General features: G+C 35.1%; 1 protein-coding gene and 1 long non-coding RNA gene across 5 annotated transcripts in view; both read right to left on the bottom strand.

Annotated features, from left to right (window-relative positions):
* Rbp6 (RNA-binding protein 6) overlaps positions 1-23,939 on the bottom strand; it is a 371,923-nt gene that overhangs the window by 316,499 nt on the left and 31,485 nt on the right. The gene's annotated exons all lie outside the window — the stretch shown is intronic.
* On the bottom strand, positions 1,058-23,615 carry LOC136410057 (uncharacterized). The gene is made up of 3 exons (XR_010752212.1): positions 23,368-23,615; positions 13,929-13,997; positions 1,058-1,439 (listed from the first exon to the last, which is right to left on the bottom strand). It is a non-coding gene; the product is annotated as an uncharacterized lncRNA (long non-coding RNA).

Below are 23,939 nucleotides of genomic sequence, written 5' to 3'. Positions count from 1 at the left end.
CAATCAGTTGTGATTTTTTAATTTGAATGAGGAACATTTACCAGTTTACTAGTAAATAAAGCGTATACACAAGGTACATATGTATATTCGAAGACTAAACAGATGCCGTGGCTAGAAGTCTTCGACAATAGCAAATAATACTATGTACGACGAGGACTCTCTACGGGATAAAATAGAATTTTACGATAAAATTGTACATAATTCATCATGTAATATTCCAAAGTGTGATGTTAATTTTATAAGTCCCTCAGGTGTATTGAGAGTGCATTCAAAAAAATGTAAAAAGAAATCCTGTTGCAGTATGCATTCAAAATTACAGCAATTATACTAACAATAAACAGAAGATGCTATCCACAGACCTCCGCGTGAGGTATTTATATCTGAGTAAATGCATTGTTGGAAAAACCTTAGCAATCCGCCAATAACAGACACTTTACTTGCCGTTGTGTTAAACACTTCCCGCTCTGTTAGCCTTAGTAAGGGGAAAATGGTCCTTACTAACTTGAAAATAGATACAGTATCACTCAAAAATACACTGGCCGTACAGAAATAATAATTTATGTCACATGGCTAAAAAGTGGCAAATTTATTGCCGCAGCGATATTCATAGCCCAGTGGAAAACGAGGCTGCAAAGAAACGTACATAATTAATTTCGTCTCCGAACGTAATTTAATTGACTTTCTCTCTTATGGAGTACTCCCTAGTTTACGCCTTTTTAAATATGTTCATCATTAAATAACCGTTTCTTAACAAAGTTTAGTTTTGCAACCGCAGTATCAAGTATTCATTTTTGGGCCGTACGCAATGCAGTCGGAATCATCTGATAATTAAAACTTCGTTTGTCTTCACATGATGAAAACTGGCGTCATTACCCATCCGACAAAAATTGCGAATAATCGGGCAAATCGTTAATCAGATGTAAATAACGTCGTGCCTATTGGTGACGCTGAAGGCATAAGAAACTTCTTAAACGAAATGAAGATAGTAAGTGAGAGACATAATCGTTGGAAAAGTTGATTTCAAAAGGATGGAGGATGGGGGAAACAATAAAATTACTGATTCAATCAGCATCCTTTAAATACTCAAGAAATTACAGTTTTTTTGCCCTAATAGGGCCCAAGTACGTTAAATTAAGTTACATGAACGATGCTTAAATAAAGTACTGAGTCTTTAAATGGAGCAAACCGTCTCTTCCAGTGCACCATTGTAATCGTTTAATTGTTGCAACGTAATGTCCGCAATTTGCGACCTCCTCGAAAAAGCGCTCTATCCGTTTTGGCGTAATTGCAGGAAGTGCAGCTCGAACACGAATCTTCGGCTAACGATCTAATGTCATGTCTCTGTCTTATAATGTTAAACTTTATGCCCGATTGCTCCACCGCTCCACTCTCAAGAACTTACCACTATCGGGCACGACTTAACAGTTTGTGTCAATTACCTGGAACAGAAATACCCAATATTAACTATGAACTCAATTACACTAAATATTACTAAAAAAACAACAAACGAAAACTTATTAAAGAGAATTAAAGAGATATTATGTTAATAAAAGAAATAACCAATTATCCGACTACACAGGGACTTTTCACTTTATCTAGACGGTTCAAAGCTCGAAAAGCGATAAAGTATTTACTCACTGGTACAAAGCTATTGAGAGCGTTCGGAGGCTCTTAATATGGAGCTTTTAATGCGAATTTCTTACAGAGCGAATCCCTTTGAGTGAAAGAGGCTTTATTGTTTAAGGGGCATTGATTTCCCAAAACCTTGAAACAGAGGTCCTGAGTTTCTAATTGTGAGGGAGATAAAATGGAGAGCAAACGGAAGTGGCCGTTTTTAAATATTAGTTAAAATTTGAAGACATTGTATAAATAATGGTATCAAAATATCTGAAAAACATTGAGATTGCCACCAAATATAATTACGATCACAGGGCAAACCAGTTAACTCCAAAAATGATAATTTTAAAAGGGTATGAAGAAATATACAGTGTCGCTGATAAGTCGGCCATCGATCCAATATCTCAGAAACGTTTAAGTTATCGAAATACAAAGATAAAGTCTGTTTTTGTGTCACTAAAAAGTCACTTTATTAATGGGAAAGAAACAATTTTTTGGTATATGATTTTTATCTCATTTTTTTTTCCAGTTGAGAACATCATTTCCCGATTCTAAAACATAATTGTACAAGCTCTTTAACTTGTCATTTTTTGTTAGATTATAAATATCGGAAAAATGATTATTAATTTCTGTCCAATAAAATATAGCTTTTTATCTGCCACCATAAACTTTCTTGGCTCTGGCACCGTTTCTTCACAACTCATAAACTTTTTGGATTTTGTTATTCCAAAACCTGCCCTACTTTAATTTTTCCAAATCTTTCTGAACTTTCCTTTCTTTCATACTTTTCTTTCGGAATTCTCACTTTTCTTAAGTAGATAGCATCCCTTCTTTCTATTACTTTGCATCCTTTCCATCGGTGGATGTAGACTCATTTGAATCAGTATGTGCCCAATAATCTACTAGAAGAGTTCCCTGGTCCTCTTCGTCAATGATTCCATATTGTCAGGATCAGACCTCAGTGCATTTTCAGTTTCATCATTTCCCACATTGCAGCTTTCCCAGACAGCTACTAACTTAATATGATCAAATAATGTAGGAAGCTCAGGGGACTTTCATCCTTATGTTTTTTAAACAACTAAACTTGTTTATTTTCATTCTCTGAAAAATTTTGCAATTTTTGCATTTCTGCAATATTTAAAGCAATTTCTAAACTTCTAGTAAAGCTGTATTTGTTAAAGACCAATAACAAATTTTTTTTGGAACCTGATATTTTGGTTTGCAACCAAAAAAATCTAACATTTTTGTACGCCACTGATAATCTATGGTTTCAGTTTAAACGCAGAAAAATACCTAAAATACCCTTGAAACATTGGAAATTAAAAAAAATCTAAATGTCAAAAAACAGGAGCGTATCTAAAAAGGATAAAAATTGAAACAAACCACAAACTCATGCCGCCATGTTTCCTAGATTAAATAAATAAAAAATATATTGAGTTCTGTGATACGCTATACATAGGACAACTTCTTTTTTAAAGTAAAAAATTGCCACACATTACCATGGTTTTCGAAAACAAATTTGATAGTCTTATCAAAAAGCAAGGGCGTCAGGAAAAAAAATTAAAAGGAGAAATTAAATTGGGTATCGAGTACACAATAAAAAGTAAAAGCTTAAATTAAATATTAATGTATTATATTAAGTATTCGTGCATTCATACATTCGCCAGATGATATATTCTTTTGAACTGAGGTCAATTTCTTCGTTGTAGCTTGTCTTACATTTACACTTAATGAATATGGTATTAAAATAAAGCTTCAACTTGCATCAAGTACTTTTTTACATACTTGAGAACGCAAGATTTTCATATTGGATTAATACTCATACAGTACATTTAAGGTAAAAATACTTAAAACAAATAAATATTCTAACACTTTCAATTTGTCCCATATTCTCAATTTAAATGCATTTATTTGATGTTTGCTAAGAAAATTACTTGCAGACCTAAATATACAAAACTTCATCACTTTTTTCTGTGTATTTAGGATACAACAATTTTCCGAGCCGTTTAGTCGGCCACTGCTTGCTGCTGTTTTAATCCAGACATATTCACTATTTAGCGTTTTTTGACCGAACCTAAACATAAAAATTCAGAGGCATCTCTAGAGGGGCTGCATGTCATTAGAGACCTTGATTTTAAAATAAAATTTATCCCACTGGAAGTTCAGGAGCGTACCTAAATGCGTTTCTAAGATTTTCTATTCTCTGAAATTGTGGTACGCTTCCGCAAGCTCCGATCTTATAACATATCTCTCAATAAGTCTCCGGTCTGACATATTTATGGCAACACTGTTAACAGGCCCATATGATGTGTCAAAATTTCATGACATTCTGACAATCCTGTGACCGTTATTCAAAGCACGCTGACATATATTTGACTTATGAAATTCTTTATTTTTAATATACTTTTAGTGTTGTTTATATCTGTTTTAAAAAGATCAAAATCTCATTCGCAAGGAATTTTAAATGTGACATTTTTTGTTTATTCATTTCTTCTTTGTGATTTTGTTTGAGTAAATTTTAATCAAGGCAGGTTAAATTAGGTGAGATGATTAATCACTGATTAACACGCTTAATTAACACATTGATTAATTACGTCAAATCAACCTTTTAACCGTTTGAGTTCAGGAATTTTCAGAATGATTCATGTACTCTTATATAATGTTTTTGTTCTGAAAACAGATTTGCCACCGAAATGTTAGCAAGGGTTTCTTTACCCGAGCCCTTAGTGCCATCAGTAGTATAATATTCTGAGTTAATTTGAATCCAACATAGTAGACAGTTCCAGCGCTTCTCTACTGGTATGTGACGCATTAATCCAAACAAAATAAAAGAAAAGAAAAACAATCCGTCTAAAACGTACAGAACTTATTTATTTCGGTAACATCTAGGCAAATAGCTCTAGTTTCAATAGCCCATATGCAATAGCATAATTTTCTCTTGAACTTGCTGAGTGAAAAATTGAAATTGAGTCGAACCAAACGTCATTATAAATAAAAGTATAAATATTTTACCTGTTTCGCCTTATTTTAGGTTTCCCTGCCCGTTTCAAAGTATTCACTTTCACTATGTATTGATTCGTAGTAAAATCAATAGACAGAGTTGTACACTCTCAAATATTCTAAACAGAATTTTTCACACGAATGAATAGCTGATTCAGTTTAATTATGTATTAGCTTTAACATAATCGAATGCCGGCATATTAGAGAAAATATTTTTCCCTTTTAATAGATTGAAGCCATACAAAATTATTTTTATCGGTTTTTAATAATTTTCCCTTGTAAAAGTTCCAATTATTTGCCATCTCTACTGGCCACCTTTTTTGTGTTATTAAAATATGTCACGGAAACTCGAAAAGAAAAATCCGTCTTTTTTAACTACAAAAAACTCAACTTTTTTTTGAGAATGTTGGAAACGCCGGCTGCTTCATTGAAGAATTTCTGGCCCCACCTAGGAAACGATAAATGTTGCTTCTATGAAGACGAGCCTTAATTCTAAACCATTTTTGGTTATTTAGTAAGCGTCTTCGGTCAACAGCAATGTCATCAACTTTTTGTTAAACATGTACCATTTACAGATATCTTTCTAGTTAATCTTATCTAGTAGTCATTATCTATCTAGTCAAATCATTTTAACTGTGAGTGATTGTTCATATTGCTCTTGCACGATTGAGCACTTCGCCCTCGGCATCGTGCTTGAACCTTTGTCCTTGAACGATATGGCCATCCTATCCACTCTTGTTATACAATGTAATATTATACCTTACCTATATATTCATTGAATTTTAAATAAGATATCTTTCGCCTAAAACGTATTTTCATTAAATATCGACCTTATATTTTCGCCGAATACTCTTGATCACGTGAACTCTAAAAGCAGCACACGTCATCACGAGTGCACGCATTTTTTAAAACTAAATTATACTAAATCGAAAATATTTTCTTAATACTAACTTAAAGAGCTAGCGGCTTATGAACGACGCGCATATAATAGAATAGAAATGAGGCTGAAAAAATATTACTTAACGCAAATAGGTCGGCTATTAGCACTAACATTTGTCAACTATAATGTTAATTGTATTCACTATGCTGAAAGAAAACCGGATCTTTTTTACCCAATTCGCAATCTTATTAATAGTAACACAACTATTAATTGGGTATTTTATTCTGGTCCCTTATTAACCTGTCATAAATATTAATCATGACATTGAATCAGATCTAAATTAATCAAACTTGACTTAAAATACCCATACGAGTTCTTTTGTTGCCATTAACAGACATGCAAATAACGTCATAGCAGTAAATAGGCATACAAATTGTAGAGCGATTACATAGGTATAAAAGTAATATTTCCAACGTCGATGGTTATCAGTCAGGATTAAATGAATATTGTGCGTGTCCATATAAGCCCGATTATTTTTGCTCTATAGGGAAAAAATGAGTCCGATTACTTGTCGCATAAATTTGCGTTGGCGTTCGAGGGGGTGCAAAGTGAATCCCAGCTTGATCACTCAATTTCCGTAATAATAATTAATAGAGGCGCGATTCGAAAAATCCACCCATATTTCAAACAACCCCATAAAAGTGATAGTGGTACGCATTAATCGTTTGGCACAATAGATTGTCTACGCAAGAACATAAATTAAACTGGGCGGCACGTTCATAAATCAAAAAGGGGAAGAAACCTGGTGCTGAGTCGTGACCACGAAAGCAGTGCCGGGGCACTTTTTGAAACACCTTTATTATTTCTTTCACGAGTATAACAAAACGTTTATAGAGACATTACACTTGAGCTGCAGCGAAATGGGGCTTGAGGAAGCTAAGCCGGCCTAATTTGCCAAGGTACGCCACTGCCTTGAGTATTCAGATAAGAAGACCCTCCGCACCCTTGTTTGGTTGACCCTACGTTACTGTTCCGACGGTTTGGTATCAAAATGTTTATCTATTTGACGCTCGATAAAGCCATTAGCCGGCCATTAAATCAGACCTGAATTGCACTATTATTTAACGGGAGTAGATGAGTTTTAGTATACAGGGTGTGTCGAAGATGTACCTCTTCTTAAAGCTTTCAATAAGGATCTTAATACTCCCTTAAGCGTCCAAGGAGGCAGACATATATAGAGTCTGAAAATTTCTCTGCAGTTACTTGGCCAGCATTATCACCCGATTTAAATCCCAGCGACTTTTTTTTGCCGTTGGCTGAAAAGTCTGGACTACATGGAAACTCCTAGAAACAGAGTTCATGCTAATAACGAGATTGTTACGAGAGCCTCATCTTCAATTTTGAAGAGTTCAAACTTATATCTAGGAAGTGGAAAAACATTTTTAGCAATTAAGGCAATAAAATACTTCTTTTCTGATGAGTTTTTAGTTGATAGAATTTAATAAAAAGTAAATTATGTTTATTAATTGATAAATTGTGAAAAATTACTAAGCCAAGATTATTGATGAGCTGTGCTTTGTGATAATAGGTAATCTCAATTCTTAGACACCATACTTTTTCACCAACCAAGAGAAGTAAGTCTAAAGCCATGGAATTTTCGTGGGGAAAATAGTCATTAAGCAGAATTTATCCTGCTGAACATGCGGCCATCTATATCTATATAAGATATAGACCTACAGAATAACCTTTTAGTCTTATTTAAAACCAGATCACTGAGTGTTTCCGTTTTTTTTGTAACAGCTATTTTCCTAACTGTAGATTCTCTATCACGGATTTCATAGATAGATTCTAGAAGCTTCTCAAACAATCTAAAACAGCTTAAAACATTCTAAAAGCTGCTTTTATACTCGAAAAGCGGCACATACCGGGAATATCCTATAACATCTAGAAAATTACTCAGTGAATGCCTCGTATAAGTATATAGAATATCCAGAACATTCAAAACTAAAGTAAATCATTTAGCAGCATTCTAAAAGTTTCTGAAATATTGAAGATCAACTTGAAACGATCTAGAAGTTTCTAGAAGACAATAAATTGATGTGACAAAACCAAAGGAACGTAGGACCAAGAACATCCAGTGAAATTTAATTTAAAACCGACTCACGTCGGCGCTATGTCGATGGCGGTAGCGGACACGGTGGAGGTCACGGTGGCGGTAAGACATAGCAAATCAACTCGTACACAAATTATTGTCGAAAATCGTCTGCAGTCAATGAGCTGCTTTCTGGAACGTGGTGGCGGTCAGACACATCCTATCAAGTTTGACCGAGGGTCTCCAGTTGATCTCATGACAAGAATGCCAACGAAAAGGAGAATTTTAATGAGAAATTGATCAAAAAAGTAAAACGCAGTACAAAAATATTCGATATACAAATAAAGCGCATAGGGAGTTATTTACAATTAAAAAAATATATTGTTCGAAATATGGTTTCAGGAAGGCCATCACACACGGTCCTGTATGTGCTGACATGTACCGCCACCGTGACTACTATCGACACCACGACTGATACCGCCACCCAGCGCGTTTATACCAACCTATAACTATGGAATGAGCAGTAGAAGGGTGGACTAAATCTAAAATAACTTAACCGATACTGCAGCTAACTAATGCAGTGCTCCAACTGTTAAACATTAACCCTCGAGCCTGTACTATGAGCAATTACAACATAATAAAACACTATGTGTTCTCAAAATAGACAGAATGCAAACTGCCAATGATAAAAAAATAGAAACTTTTCTTAGGTATCTCATACCAAAATCAATGACCAATCGTAGTCCACCGAAAGTAAACCATATATTCTTTGAGGTCAGTCCTTTGAGTTATTTGGTGGACATGTGTCACGTTGTTAAACATTTGACTGAAAATGACTCATGTTTCGCTACGTAATTCTACTAGTTCAACCCTTTTTAGCACTGCACCCAAGCTAAGACCAATATCTCCTCTCACAAATTTAAAGATGGAGACCATGTTAAGAGGGTTCCTAATAGAGTAGCGTAAGGGGCACTATAAGTGTTAAAAAGGGTAGAGAGATTTTGAGGAATAGAAAGAGGAGTATTGGTAATAAGGATTGAAGTAAAATGTGGTATGGATAGTATATAATACCTGGAACATAATGGTTGGCTTGAAGGAGAGTAGAAAATCTCAGGCAGTGCGCACCAACCAGGAGATTTCGAAGTTTCTAGAGGAAATGATCTCGATAAAGTTATCAATATTGGTCTATTGACTCTTGGGAATAATAGGACAGAATAAAAGCAACTTCATCTGCAGGAAATTATTCTCTTGGTAAAATTACCCGGGCTTTGATTTTCGGCGCTTAGCGCCTAAACATCAAAGTTTCGGTAACTTTACCAGCAGGATAACTTCCACAGGAACGATGAAATAAGACCGAATCAATGGTTAGTTTCGTAGTTTCCATGGCAATGATATTTTAGATAAAATTGCCAGTACTTTGATCTATTAGTCCTTATCACAAGTGTTAAGTTAAACCCCATGGAGGCATAATTTTTACACTGACTTAAAGTCTATTTTAAAGTTGTTTTTGATTTAATACCTCGATACCTCTATTAAATTATGGTTAGAGTTCGTGGATTTTTAAGCAAATGAACTCACTAAGCGCACCGAAGAACCGCCAGTTCTAATTAAGCCCCCCCGAAGTGCAAATATATGCAAAAAGCGATTCATCGCTAATTAATTCAAAACAGTGTTGCAAATAGCCCATTTCAATACCGATTAACACCTGCAGTCGACACTGTTGGTTTCATTTAAAAACTAATTAGACCGTACTACGTAACAACGTAACAAGATAAATCACTTTTTGGTTTCTGGTTTGGTTGCTTAATGTCTTTGGTTTGCACCCTTTTTGCATTGCAAAATCGATTGTTTCAATGTTTCTACTTAAAAAATGTTCGTTCTATTCCTTCTAAGAGACATGCATATTTAAAAATTATGCTAGATCTGTTGGTGACTGCCAATGGGGCCATAGAAGGCACTGGAACGGTGTCGGTGATAATAAAGTAGGTATTGAATCATAGGACGTCATCCAAATACGTTTTTTCCCTGACCTTCGTGCCAACAAGAAAAAATCCCAACTCTCTTCCTATATTTGATCAGCTGTACTTGAGATCTCATGGACACTCTGATTCGGTACAAACCAGTGTGCATAGAATTCTTTCATTGCTGATACTTTTACATAGGCCTAAACAACGTGAAAATCAAATAATGTAAGAATGAAACCTGATAGTGCAGAATTCAAGATTAGTTTCTCGCATTTGCACGAAGTTTCCTAAGAACGTGCCAGGTCAGGACTCTATAATGCAGATGAAGATTACAAACACTTTGATGCTAAGCAATCAGAACATTCCTAGAATACCTTAACTTACTTGATGAAAACTAGTAAAACATTACGGTATCACTAGGAGTATAATTGGATGAGCATAAGATTGCCCTAGAATGCAAATGTGGGACAAGGAAGTCCTGAGTGGCCACGGGCGAAGTGTGAGTGGACCATCCTTTCAATAATGAAGACATGCAGAAACGATTTAATTATTCTTCTCTTTATTCTCATGTATAGTGTGTGTATCTCCTGAGGAGAATATGCATTATTCATGACCAAAAAATTCGTGATGTTGGTTCAGACCAGGTGACATGAAAGAGGGCATGCGGCGGGAAATGCAAAACATCATTTTTCTGAACCTTAATGGCGCCATTCCCACATGAGCGATTCTCATATGAGACTTAAAAATTAAGGCTCATTTCGCTTAAGTTTGGCAAAGATGTTTAAATACTTGCGATCTGAGATCCGGGCTTGAGAAAACTTAAGAGACAAACGGCAAACGGTGCAACTACAAAATAAAAATAGGACTTGATAAAACACTTTCTAGAGTCTTCTCTGGAATAGTGTATTATTCCATTAGTCAGGATGCAATCATTTGCTTGTCCGAGTCACAGATTCTCGTGTGAGATGAAATCGAAAGTTTTTAAAATATTTCTGTCCCCCGATTGTTCCTAAGAAAGCCAAGATGACCCTTTTACTATCCAAATGAAGTTAGTCTAGTTTTATTCCTCGTTTTCGATACGAGTCCACTAAAATTTTAACACCGACCTAAAACACGATCTTCAACTACAGTAAGAACTTCCTCATCATCTGACAGAGTTCGTCAGGAAAGGTTGAAAATTGACTGGGCTCATTGTGAGAGCTCTACCATATAAAGCAACCTAAAACTATCATTCAGAGGTGTAAGAATGGATCAAGACGCATTGAAAGAAGGATACTTTGAAAGACTGAGACGTGCGCCAGACAATTTCATGTATAAAGCTTTTAGATAAAAACGGTTCAATACTAGCTTTCAGGAAATATTCTCAAAAGGACAATCAATGGGGAAAGCAACATATAGTAAGCCAAAAAAAAAATCAGTCCTCGGATTTTATGAAACATTTTCTAGTTGATAACATGCACCCGCTATCCTCGTAAGTGTAAATGTATGTAAAGAGGCACAAATAATGGGAAAAAATGTCATTTTGGATGAACTGCACAGATAAGAAAACGTAATAATGCATTAGAAAACCTTGTGGCACGAATTTCCTCTTTGTAGCCATTCTCGGCTAGATAAGCTCTAATTTGATGAGTTATTTGAATTACTGCTATCGCAAATATTGCATGTATACCTCCGCATGTATCGGCCGCACTAATTACGCCCCTGCAGTCGAGTTCAAGGTAAAAAGTTTTCCTGGATGACAAATGTACGTAATGTACGGTACATACATAGTTTCCAGGACGAATCCAAGTAAAAGATAAAATCCAACACATATATCAACCCTTTTATCTTTTTCGTGTGCCTGTTGGAAAGTATTTTATTAAATTCCTGGGCAAAACAAATCTGCAAACTTTTCTGTTTGCATTCTTCCGTCTCGTGCATACGATTTTCGTCTTCGAAAGTGGAAAGAATTTAGAATAAACATGCCTAATATGTCCCGTCGTATTATATTTGCCCCCCGAGTACTGTTTGTGTCTTTCTTCTTTAAGCGTAAGTCAACATACCCCACGAACGAAGTTTTCCTCGAACACGTTTATTTTCTGTAGTTTATTCAAATTGTGACCTTTATTTAGGGCTGGGATAATGTTGCTCTTCTGTAGTACTTCTTTTAGTTTGAAACCAATTTGTATAAAATAGGACGAGCAAAATTGGAACATCGTTGAAATACAATATCAACGCCTCAATGGAACGCTATTTTGTTTTTAACATTCCAGTTCCTTGAAAGCACCATCCCAGGGCAGCAGACCAGGAAGGACAACGGACTTCCCAAAAAACTCCTCTGGTCGGGAGTTTTTTTGGGGGTAGACGGCGGCGGTTCAAAATTTCGCCCCAGGCATCAGACTGGCTAAGACCGGCCCTGGGCATAGAATAACTCTTTATATTCAATTTATTTTTCTATTTATTTGTAAAAATCAATTACAAGATAATAATTTTCAATTCAATTATCTAGACTGGTTTTCATGTGCAAGTAAAGTGAGGATAAAAAGGAATTAGGAACTGAAATTTAACAATAAAAGAGAAGGGCGATAGGATTTAGGAAGATGTAGGAGCACCCGAAAAGTAAAGAGAACAAGATTCAGATGGACATAAGGAAATTGCCACCACCGAAAAATTCTCGACAGATAGAGGAAAGTTTAGACCTGAGAGAAAAATGGAAAATGAGAGAGCTAGAAACTAAAATTTGACGTTAACAAGGTGCTATCCGCGGCCCTCATATATGTAAAATTTGGAAGAGTATCTCCTAGTACGGAAAAACTCAACTAAAGAAGGTATAAATAGGAAAAAAGAACTCTTGGAGGGACTAAAAGTTTTCGAAATTCAAACTATTGAGGGAAATGTTTTTAGACATGCAGTGGCAAATATTTCTCTCAAGAATCAGGAAGAATCATAATGATTCTCCATCGGAATATTAAGAATTATCCCTGAACGAAAAGTTAGAGCTATAAAAACGGATATTTTCAACGGGGAAATTATTTCACTGTCGTGTCTGACTGTCCTTATTTTATTTTTTTGATTATCTTATGTCCTTATTTACCAAGTTCACTAAAACGGGAAAGACTATAAATACCACATTTATTTTCAACCCCAAACTTAATAGTGACTTTACTAACATTTTTGAAAATTTCCCGGCAATAATTTTGAAAATGTCGTATTATTGTCGTCTACTTACCATTCCGGTTTCAGCGTGTTAGGTTCAGTTACGCATTAATATACGTGTAATGAACAATGATAACTCAAATTGAATAATTATTAGGAAAATAAACGAAGAAAAACTTAGATAGGCATTGAAGAGCCTAATTCTAATTTAATTCCATAAAATTCCAATTTAATTACGTGGTACAAAGCAAGAAAACATATTCAAGCACCTTTTAAATGTTATTCAGAAATTCGCGGTTGGAAATAAAATAGTATATATTCTCGATGGGAATTTTCATCTCTGTACCGAAATTTTGTTTATCTCAAGATGATTTCTCGACAGTAATGAAACATTTTCCATCTCGTATTGCAATATACTATAATCTTTCAATTTCAACAATTTCAATCAAACACATATACCGTAAAGTATCTGCTATATTTTTCCCGGATTACCTTCCCCATTAAAGTTGAAATTTTATTATACGCACTTTTGTAGGGTTGGGATTATGAAACCGTATAAACGAAACATATTTCTTCTTTTATGACTGGGAAAATTAAATTGTTATATGACTAATACGCTAATAAAATTCAAATCAAATTATTAACTTTAGCGTTCCTATTACGTTTCAGAGAGACCACCTTCATGAAAGTTAAAATTGTGTTTATGCAGCAAATAAATTTAGTGAAATTATTGACTCTATTTCCTAACAAAACGTTTTGGCATGTTTCTCAAGATTAGACCGTAGAAACACGCAACAGAAAAACTTTAGACAAAGTTAGTGTATGAGCAGTTGTTTAATAAAGAAAAACACACTTTCGCAAACAATGCAGATAGTTTTATCTTCTTTAAGCAGACGGAGCTGAATGTGTTAACAATGGCGTTGCAATATTCCGAGAACATCCTGTATGCAAATTTACTCAAGCTCGTAAATAGGGAACAACGACGTACTAAACTTTCCTTTCATGTTTTAGCCGGTAGTGTTCAAATGATTTTTGCGAGGATTAGTTCTAAAGCCTATTTAATCCATATTTAAATAGAATAAATCAATAATGAAATGCCGATACCCTTCGACCTATTTATCTCAGCGCTACTACAGTAACCCACAACAACAAAGTTTTCGGCTGCCCTGTGTATCTATTTAGTAACTAACCGAGAACAATATTGGCTTTTTAATCTTACAAAACAAAGAGGCATACTCACATAAAACTCATGTTAATCTGGCAATGATCAATGAAACTCTTTCCACATCAGCGTTGATCAGACACCTACCTGGAAAAAGGCTACATGTAATATATTTTGATTTTATTACAATCTTACTTAAAAGAATACAAAAGCAGTAACAGTTGGTCATTTTTTAAAGCATCATTTCCGCGACAGTGATAAAGTTGCAAGCATAAAGCAGGACAGACGAAAATGTATCGTATTAATTTTAATGTTGTGCGAGTGCTTTTAAAATGCCCCGACATTATTACATCCACCTAATGTGCCTGTAGGGTACGTTTCAGTATTAATTTTGATGCACGGAATGAGCGAAATGCGGAACAACTAACTAAATTAGGTTAAATGAATATTCGTTTTGGATATCATGCTCGTCCTTAGGAAAAAATTTGTATAAAATATTCAATACGGTATCAGTTGAAAAATTTGCGTGCCGCCATCTAGGAATCGACAGAGCTAACTGAATTAGGTTAAGAATTCGTTGTGCAGTTCGCTAAGAGCAGCATGTGGGGCCATTCATCAGTCCACCGATAACACAATATATATCTTACATTAGGATTACTACAATAGTATGTAGTATGTAAAATGGCATATTTTATTGAACAGTATAGTTATAGAATCGTAAGACTACTCTATTTATTTACTTGTATTTAAATATAGAATAGTAACTGTTGCTTTATAGTTGTGAGTGAATACACCCCCTTCTTTTTAGGCGGCACTGGAACTGATTATTGCTGATTGAATGTATTGTTGTGTCGCATAGAAATATTAAGTTTTTCAGTCAAGTTTGTTATATATTAAATTAATGAGGAGTTTTAAGGAAAATTAATGAGGAATTGATAATGTTCACAAAAAAAGATTTACAAAAATAAATTTTATGTGCGAACAATTTTCGAGCATAAAACGCGCTAAGTTCAAGACCTACAAAATCCATAAAAGGAAAATGAAGCACAAAAAATGTCACATATAAAATTCCTTGTGAATGTAAGAAATTTTATAATGGCGAATCCTCTAGACCCTTAAAAATAGAATTAAAGAACACCAAAACTACATTAAAAATAAGGCGTTAAAGTGGGAATATTTTACTTAAACTAATATAAAATGAAAAGCGATGTATGACCTCTTGATCAGTACGCGTGCACAACACTGGGTTACGTGTGCTTGAGCAAGAGATCGACCTCGGGCTAACCTAGGCTAACCTGGACTAACCTGAACAGCCCTTACTAGTGCGTGAGGTGCTTTCGTAAATAGAGAACATGAACAATGCACCTTAAACGAATAGAACAAATTTACATCAAATCTATTTTATTGCAGCGAAATCTATATTTTACTCTTGACGGCAACAGGGACGTAATCAGCCACACCAGGACAATTTATAACCGCATAGAGACGAGAAAAACAAAAACCAAAACCCTCGTTTATGCAAAACTGATTCGAAATTTTTATGGCCGAAACTTCCACAACAAACACGACTCCCAAGCCGATATTTCATAGAGTTTTAGGTGCAAAGCCACAACGTAACAATGCACTTTTAAAAATTAAATCCATTATCGACCGTGGGCGAGCCCGGAATTGGTGGTCTACTATTTTCCATCGTTTCGCACGTTGCCAAGCCATCCTACACTATGGAAATTTTAATTTATCTCTTTTTGGCAACAATCATCAGTGCAACAATATTGCAGGAAGTTGTGAAACAAATTGCAGCTAAGTCTCGATTTAACCATCATGCCTTTTTGTTGAACCCGCGTTATTATTTATCATCCCTCATGTTACGCCTAAGACGTGATTTTGTCATCTTTGAGCTACAAGAGACTCCATGTGCGTGAGACAGATAAGGACGTTTGCAGCGACCCGTAATTTTTACTTTTCAAACCTCGAACGGGGGTCGTCCGCTCTTGTCTGTGAGAAAACACGTGGGGTAAGCTGGTTGCCTTTATTCTTGGGCGCAGCTGGGTTAATTTCTTGTCTCAAATTCATATAACGAATACGGGTTTTAGACCAAAAAATTACGTCTGCATTAGCTTGTTTACGTAATGAGGCAAGCTTGTTTGGTTTTTGTCATTGTCTATATTCAGGTAACATTGTGAACGTTTTATAAATCCCATGGCTATTAACTACTTCCGTTCATTAGTGACTAGACAATTGGTTTCCCATTTCACTGGTTTACAATTAAATTGAACAATTGCATATAATTTTATGTGGTCATAATAATATGGGTTTTTATGTTATCATCAAGCTTGACCCGAGACTCCAAGATGTCTCGACTCCGAGACGTTGTTTCGTTTATTGGTTAAAACAAGATTTAAATTAGCCGGATGCTTGAATGATTTGTGCGCTGTAAGAAATAACGAGTGAACATTAAAAAACTAGCAGAAGGTGGCAAACCGTAAACATAGGGCGTTGATTAAGCCATTTGGTATTTACCCGCCAACATCTGTCCGGCAACAGGTGACCAGATGAAGTTATCTACGATCTGCCTCTGATATTTTAATAATTTATCTTAATTTCAGGTTTTTCCGAAATAATCCTTTAGATGCTCATCATGTAACCAAAATAAAATTTAATGCGAAATTCTTAAAGTTGGTATCCATATAAACCAAAAATCTAATCTGAGAACAATGGTAAAACTGCAAGGCGGACAAAAATGACTCAACACAATTACAGAGAATATATCGTTTGAGTCTCAAAATCAATCCTCGAAACATCTAAGAGATTTTTACAAAATCTTTTTTGCAGATTAAAAACATTACTAAATCGAATAAAAACAGTTCCATAGAGTAAGGATCCATAGAAAATGCTACAAAACGCTTAAAAACTGCAATGAGAGTTCATCGATCAGAAGCCAAACCGAATTAAAAATCTTTCGGATGATTCCTAATATTTTCGCTAAATTGGACAAAAAGTTCAAGTTATAACTAAAGGCTTCAAGGAAGCACTTCGGCGTTTCATAAAGGCTCAATCGCCTTCATAAATTCGCAATGGAAATTCAGTTTCGAGTGAATTGCATTGTCAGCTTTGGTGTTCGCAACGTAAAATTAAACCGCACATTTTTATTTTTTAATAATTTATGGTATTTTAATAAATATTACATCGTGAGCCATACATTGGAATTTGTCTGAAAGAACTGTAGTGTTTGAAAGAACTGTAGTGTCTGAAAGAACTGTAGCTTAAAGAAATTTCGATTTCATGACGTGCATTTCACAAAATTGAAGCTTTTACGATCTGTACCAAACATGGTGCTTTATCCATCAGTTGATGTTGTGTATGGGACAGGTCTAGTACAGGTACGAAAAAAAACTCATATTAACATTTGTCGCAAATGGTTCACTGCTTAGCTACAGGGCGTCAAGTTTCCTATCTTTGTTTCATTGCCTCTGGATGTTTTTACAGTAATATCGTTCAAACTGGAAACAAAAATTGTTTATTGTACAAGGTAATGACTTTTCAGATGCTTGGCTTCCTCACTCCATACCTTCTTATCAGGCATAGACCAAACATGTCTTGTGTCTCTACCTCTTGCTTCCAAAGTCTCTTTGTCACTGTCGATTGAAATCGAGATCGACAATGAGAGTTACAATTTTTCGAACGTTTGAATTCTCTCAAAATGAGTCGCAGCTGCAGCAAAACCTAAAGTATCAATCGTTTTTACAGGAAATGTTTAATTTGAAAATGAGCGCCGCAGCGAGGAGTCTATCTATAAAGTTAACGAAGCTATAATTTTTCCAAATTTTCAATCTTTTCAAACCTTGTGATAACTACGTTGAAGCTGACAATGATAGTCGCTTTTATGTGATAAATTTATTGAAAATAATCATGACATCGAGGGGTGTATAATTAAAAATAAAGAAGTTATAACTCTATGAAATTTCTAATTTTCTCGAATTTAGTGATAAACGCGTTAAAACTGACGGTGGCAATCGCTTTTTTGAAAAAAGATTGCTGTCTATATCGAGGGGCTTATCTCTAAAAATCGAGAAATTACAATTCTCGAACTCAGTGAAAGGACAAAATCAGATTTTCCTAGAAGTTTACCTGTGACGTTAATTCTCTTTCATTAATAATGTTGTGTAATAAAACCATAATGTTAGCTTTTAGCTAGAATTTTTTGAACTTCTGCATCACGGCAAGCAATCTCGAAAGGATTGAAGCTTCTTATTGCCTTGAAAGGAAAACAAAGAATCGGTCACAGAAAAAGTAACTTTGTGTGTGAATCTGACATTCCCCCAGCAGGCATGTGCTCTAATAGCATTTAGATTATTTCAGTCAATTCTACGGGGTCGCATATTATAACTGCAATACTGCCCTGAATGTACAAAGTCCGGTTTTAAACAATAAAAAAAAAAAAGATTCACATTCCTATACACAATTTTTGCCATAAATGAACGGAATAGATTGGACTTAGGGACGCCTCTCATGTTGCCTGGTAAGTGATGTTTAGCTGGGACTCCTGAATTTTCCGATTTAGCATTTCTGAAGCAGGTCATAGGAACAAACTTTGTTATTTTTTTGTGAAATTTTATTGGAAAGTAACACTCATAGAGCAACATAAACCCACCGATGATTTGAGAAAATACTTATTTCCTCCGTTCACCGAGTAATCGTCCGCATTCATGTCACTGCTAGAAAACTATCTTCCGGGAATTATTTCTGCCTTTCTGAATTAAGCAACCGAAAAGAATCACGAAAAGGATAACAGTTTTGTTTTACAACTCTCTCGTGATCTTATTTATATACTTGAAACGGAAACGGAATTTAAACGTCACTTAAACGACTTAATGTAGTCTATTTGAGTCGTATTCACAGTGAGCGGAACAAATGCTACTGCATAAAAGAGCAAAAATCGTTAAAACCGGCAATTAAAAAAAAACAATCGAATCCACTGCAAATTTCCATTATTTAGGCATGGCGCATTTAATCCAAACCGACCCAACAACTCTCCAATTAGGGCAAAATACGACCAGCCCATCGTTATTTAAAACGCACAAATTGAATATAAAACAAGTTGTCCACTGTAATAAATTATGCATTAATTTATACAGTGTGTGTTTGTGTTTATCTCGATCACTATCGATTATGTCCGACAACCAGCATTAAAAAAACTTTTACAAAGATAAATGGCGCTTAACATCATTCGTCTAATTTGAAATTATAATTTAGCTGAAAAAGTTGAATTGTGCCCGTTTAAGGCGACAAATGACATCAAGAGAAATATACATCGTTTTGGCAGAGACGGTTATTCTGATGGGAATTTACATAATACGTACCGTTGTTGGGAAGAGAATCGCTAAGTGGTTTTTGCTATTAAAGACACAGAGTTGTAAGTAGTATGCCCTGGCATTAATTACTAAAAAATACGGTATTGTGAAGGATAGCAACGTTTGACACATCGCTTAATAGATCTCCGGTCTGGCACATATGTGGCAACACTGTTGACAGACCCATATGATATGTGTCACAATTTCATGACATTCTGACAATTAGCTTACAGGTTACGGTGACCCTCGTGACCCATAATTTTCAAAACAATGGATAAACAAAAGATTTCATATGTTGATTAAAAGTTATTTTTTGATGAGGAAAAATACTGTTGAAGCCAAATATTGGCTCGATAAGAGCATTATGGAGACTCTGCACCATGGAAATCAAACTATTATTGACTGGTGTGCTAAACTTAATACTGTCGTACAAACACCGACAATGCTGAACACTCTGGTCGTCCAAAAGCGACAGTTGTTCGAGAAAACATTAAAAAAAGTCCACAAAATAGTTTTTAAAAACCGTAAAGTTGCGCGAGATAGCTGGCACCTCAAAGATATCAGAAGGTAGTGTGTTTGCAATTTTGCGCGAAAATTTGAACATGCCTAAGTTGCTTTCGAAGTGGGTGCCGCATTTGCAGAGCGCTGTTTGGAGCTGTTCAAGCGAGATAAAAAGGATTTCTTGCGTCAGTATGTGAATATAGACGAAGCATGGATTCACTACTACACACCCGAACCAAAAAAATCGTCAGCTGAATGGACAACAGCCGGTGAAAATCGTCAAATCCGACTAAAAACTCAAAAGTCAGCTGGCAAGGTTATGGCAACCGTATTTTGGTACGCACGTGGTATTTTGTTCATCGACTATCTTAGAAAAAATAAAACTATCAATAGCGAATATTACATGGCATTATTAGATCGATTGTGTGTAGAAATAAAAAAAAACGGCCTCATTTACAAAAGAAAAAAATGCTGGTCCGCCAAGACAAGGCCCTGTGTCGCAAGTCGATGAAAACGATGGTTAAATTGAATGAATTACACTTTAAATTGCTTTCTCACCCACCCTACTCTCCAGATTTGGCCCCCAGCGACTAGTGGCTTTTTGTAGACATCAAAAAGATACTCCAGTGAAATAAATTTGAAATGAAAGAAGCGATTGCCGAAATTGAGCCCTATTTCAAGAGCAAAGACAAATCGTTCTACAAAAAAAGGCATCGAAAAGTTAGGGGGACGCTGGAATGAATGTATCACTTTTGAAAGAGAGTATGTTGATGAGTAAAGTTGAATTTCTAAAAAAAAATTGTTTTGCTTAGTTAAACCGAAAACTTATTAAGTATAGTGTTATGCACGAGTGGACATGGTTATAAACTGCAGTGAGAAAGGATAGCCCTTTAAATATACAATATACATCATTGCAGCTTGAAACGTGCGATAAGAATCACCGGTTACTTTGAAAATTAAAGACGTTTTGAGTGTTATACGAGGCGTCAAATTGTTTAAAAGCGTTTGTGTAAAATTAAAATAATAATATGAAAAAACATAAAATGCATTAGAAAGTATCTCAGGAAAGAAATTCGGATTCCTTTTAGAAAAACTAAGCTATCCGTATTAAAGCCCAAAGGGATTACCTACCGCTTGTCGGCATTAATTTAATTTCTGGATTAGCGCATTTTTCCATAAAGTTTTCACGTATTTCCAGTGAAAATTTAATGTTTTATGCCTTTTCCGTGTATTATTGGATTTTCTTTAAACTAATAAAGAAAACATGAAAATCTGAGTAACTGCTGAAACTCGAATTCAATCAAAACGCTCCGTAAAATAAAAAATGAAGGTGGACCTAGAGAATTTCAATTTGGAACACATTGCTATTAAACAGTCCTTGTGATAGATGGCTGCAGAGCCATGCATTTTATCTGAGACTTTTTAAGCTTCATCTTAGTCTCAACAGAAAGGGGAAAATTACCTTGAATAAGGAATTTGAATTGGAGAAGCGGGGTTAGCTAAAATACGTTTTGAAAGCCTTTTGCGTCATCAATTTAAGTTTAGGGTAAAGCTCTATACAGGGTGTAGCAATAAATAATTAATGTATAGGATTTTGACACGATATTCTTCGTCTAAAATTGTAGCAAAAAATTCAAGCTACACAGCGAATACTTTTGGGGTGTTCATTTTTTTAAGAAATATTTATTCCTTGTAGCTCATAGATGCCTTAGATAGACTTGTAAAGTAATACAAAATAACTGCAAATTTAAAGACATCAATATAATCTTATATGGGAAGTTGTAAACCATATAAAAAACCAGTCATATTATATCGGTACCAAAAAATACACATAAAGGTACAAGTCGTAGGGCGAACGAAAACAAAGATCTGATGGCCTCCAAACCTTCAAATAACTTTATACCCTTTTTTGCAAGCATCCAGGTCATCGGTCGAACCACGGTACCGATGCACCACACGAAATAATATGATATTTATCTAAATATGAAATATGTTCTTTTCAGAGTATTGACATACTTGCCGTTTTTAAAATCCTTTTGTTTGTGCAAGGTACTTTCTATTTAAAGCCTTTTAGAATAACGTCATGATCTCCATACAGGGTGGCACATTTTTTCTCATATTTTACATTGTTGTCACGTATGTCTTGAGTTAAATTTCTGAAATTTCATCCACCAGTTTTCTTTAAAACCTTCTACAACAAAATGTCAAAATCGCCGGTGACCACATACGAAATGTTATGTCTTTTGGGTCATGTCCTATTTTATGCTTTATATCTTTTTTTCGTAAAACCCTGTATGAATTCTGATACTGAATTTAAATTCCTTCATAAATTCTCTAACTTTTTGACCTCTTACAGTATTTTCATATCTCTGACCGTTTTCGTAAAATTTGCAAAAATATCTCGATGCAAATTAAGAATGTAGAGGAAGAAAGGAAAAAAATCATTCGACTTAGTTATCAACTATCTGATGTAATCCGTAGCATTTAATCAAATTTCTTAAAATAAAAATAAATCTAAAGGAAAACAAAATTATAAAAACTGTTGAATATATCCTTTAAAAATGTGAAACTTTACCTTCCTGTATGTCGAGAATGGTGCGTTTTTGATCATGGGTCTATTAGCATTTTTTATTCTTTTGCAGGGTACCATCGTCCCCTGAAATATCTCTGTGATAATACATTACACCCTGTATTTACATAAAAATGTTAAACTATTTTTAAAGTATAGCAATTTTAGGTATTTGGTTTCTAGTTGTGTGAAGATTGAATAAATGTGAGACCCATACCTTCATAGTAAATATGTTCTACACGTTTGAGGCGAATTGTACATTCATACACATTCTTTCATTTTATACGGGACTGGCGCCTCAGGGACAAATAGGGGTTGTTGGAGCAGTGGAATTGCACACTATTCTCAGTTAAAGCTAACTGAGAATAACATTCACCCTTTATTAAGCGCTCGGACGAAAACTCTTGTTAACAAAATCTTTTGGAATGATGACATGACTTAAGTAAAAATAAACAATCATTCCTCAATGACTGAAGAGAGGAATTTCAGAACATTTCACATATTTTAGGCATACTGTTCCCATACATTTTAGTTAACTGTTAATTTCCACTTCTACTTGAAAAGTTTATATGTACATGGTTAGCTTTAACTGAGAATAGCGTGCAACATCACCGTCCTAACCACCCCTAAATTTAAAAAAATATGACAGAGGTACTTGCTTTACAATGGTTTTCTATAGAACTCCAAGATTGGACTGACTTATCGGTTACACACACGAGAAAATCAGAGATAATTGAACAATGTGGTGTTTTACAGGTGTGAGCACTCTGCTTCATTTTGAAAGCCTTCTCGGAAGACTTAGTGATTTCTGCGTTTGAAAGATAATCCTGGAGCAGCTGCTCGTTAGCAAAGGCCTGTTACTTTTGGAAATAAGAAATGCGGTTTACAATCAAGCAAAACCGAACTGTCGAGCCTGTCACCACTCCAACATTTCTTCAAAACGAGGATACAGATTGAATCCATGCCGTGCCTCAGCGTCGACACATCCGAATCAAACCGCCTTTCAACCATTCACTACAATATTACGCATCTAATTTTAGTATCACTAATTATTTACTTAATGAAATAGAACACTCACAATGTATAAATAACGAACCCGGTGCACTTTGCTATCTCTCTATGCGTCTTAGCCGTTTAATTTGGCATCGGCACAGTGCCTTCACTCATTCGAAATATTCTTGAAAGTAATGGGCACGTCGAGATAGTCGCATCCAGAGCTTTTAGCCCATCAGGCACAAATTGCCAAATAAATATAATGATGGGGTTAAATCGAGAGGGACGGACGGCTGAAATATTCGCAGCGAAGTCCTTGTTTCGGGAATTTGGGTTTTCGATTCAAGTAACGAGACGTTTTAAGATGTTAAGGTACGAGGTCTGACAATAAAATTCTCGCAACAAACTTTATCGTGAAAATCAATCGTAAAAACTTTATTTGCATCTATACAAACTAATATCTATGATCGCCTTTAAAGTACTTCTCTTGAGCAGCTATACACTTTGTTAGACGATGCTACCACTGTTCAAAACATTTTTGGAATTCGTCTTCCGAAATGCTGTTTAGTATTCCGGCTACATACTTTTGAGTGTCAGACACATTAAAAAATCGGCGATCTTTTATTGCACTTTTTATTTTTGGGAAAAGCCAAAAATCGCAAGACGCCAAATCTG

The sequence above is a fragment of the Euwallacea similis genome, chromosome 7 (genome assembly GCF_039881205.1).
Source record: "Euwallacea similis isolate ESF13 chromosome 7, ESF131.1, whole genome shotgun sequence".
Taxonomy (NCBI): domain Eukaryota; kingdom Metazoa; phylum Arthropoda; class Insecta; order Coleoptera; family Curculionidae; genus Euwallacea; species Euwallacea similis.
This window is presented reverse-complemented; position numbering and strand designations above follow the sequence as displayed.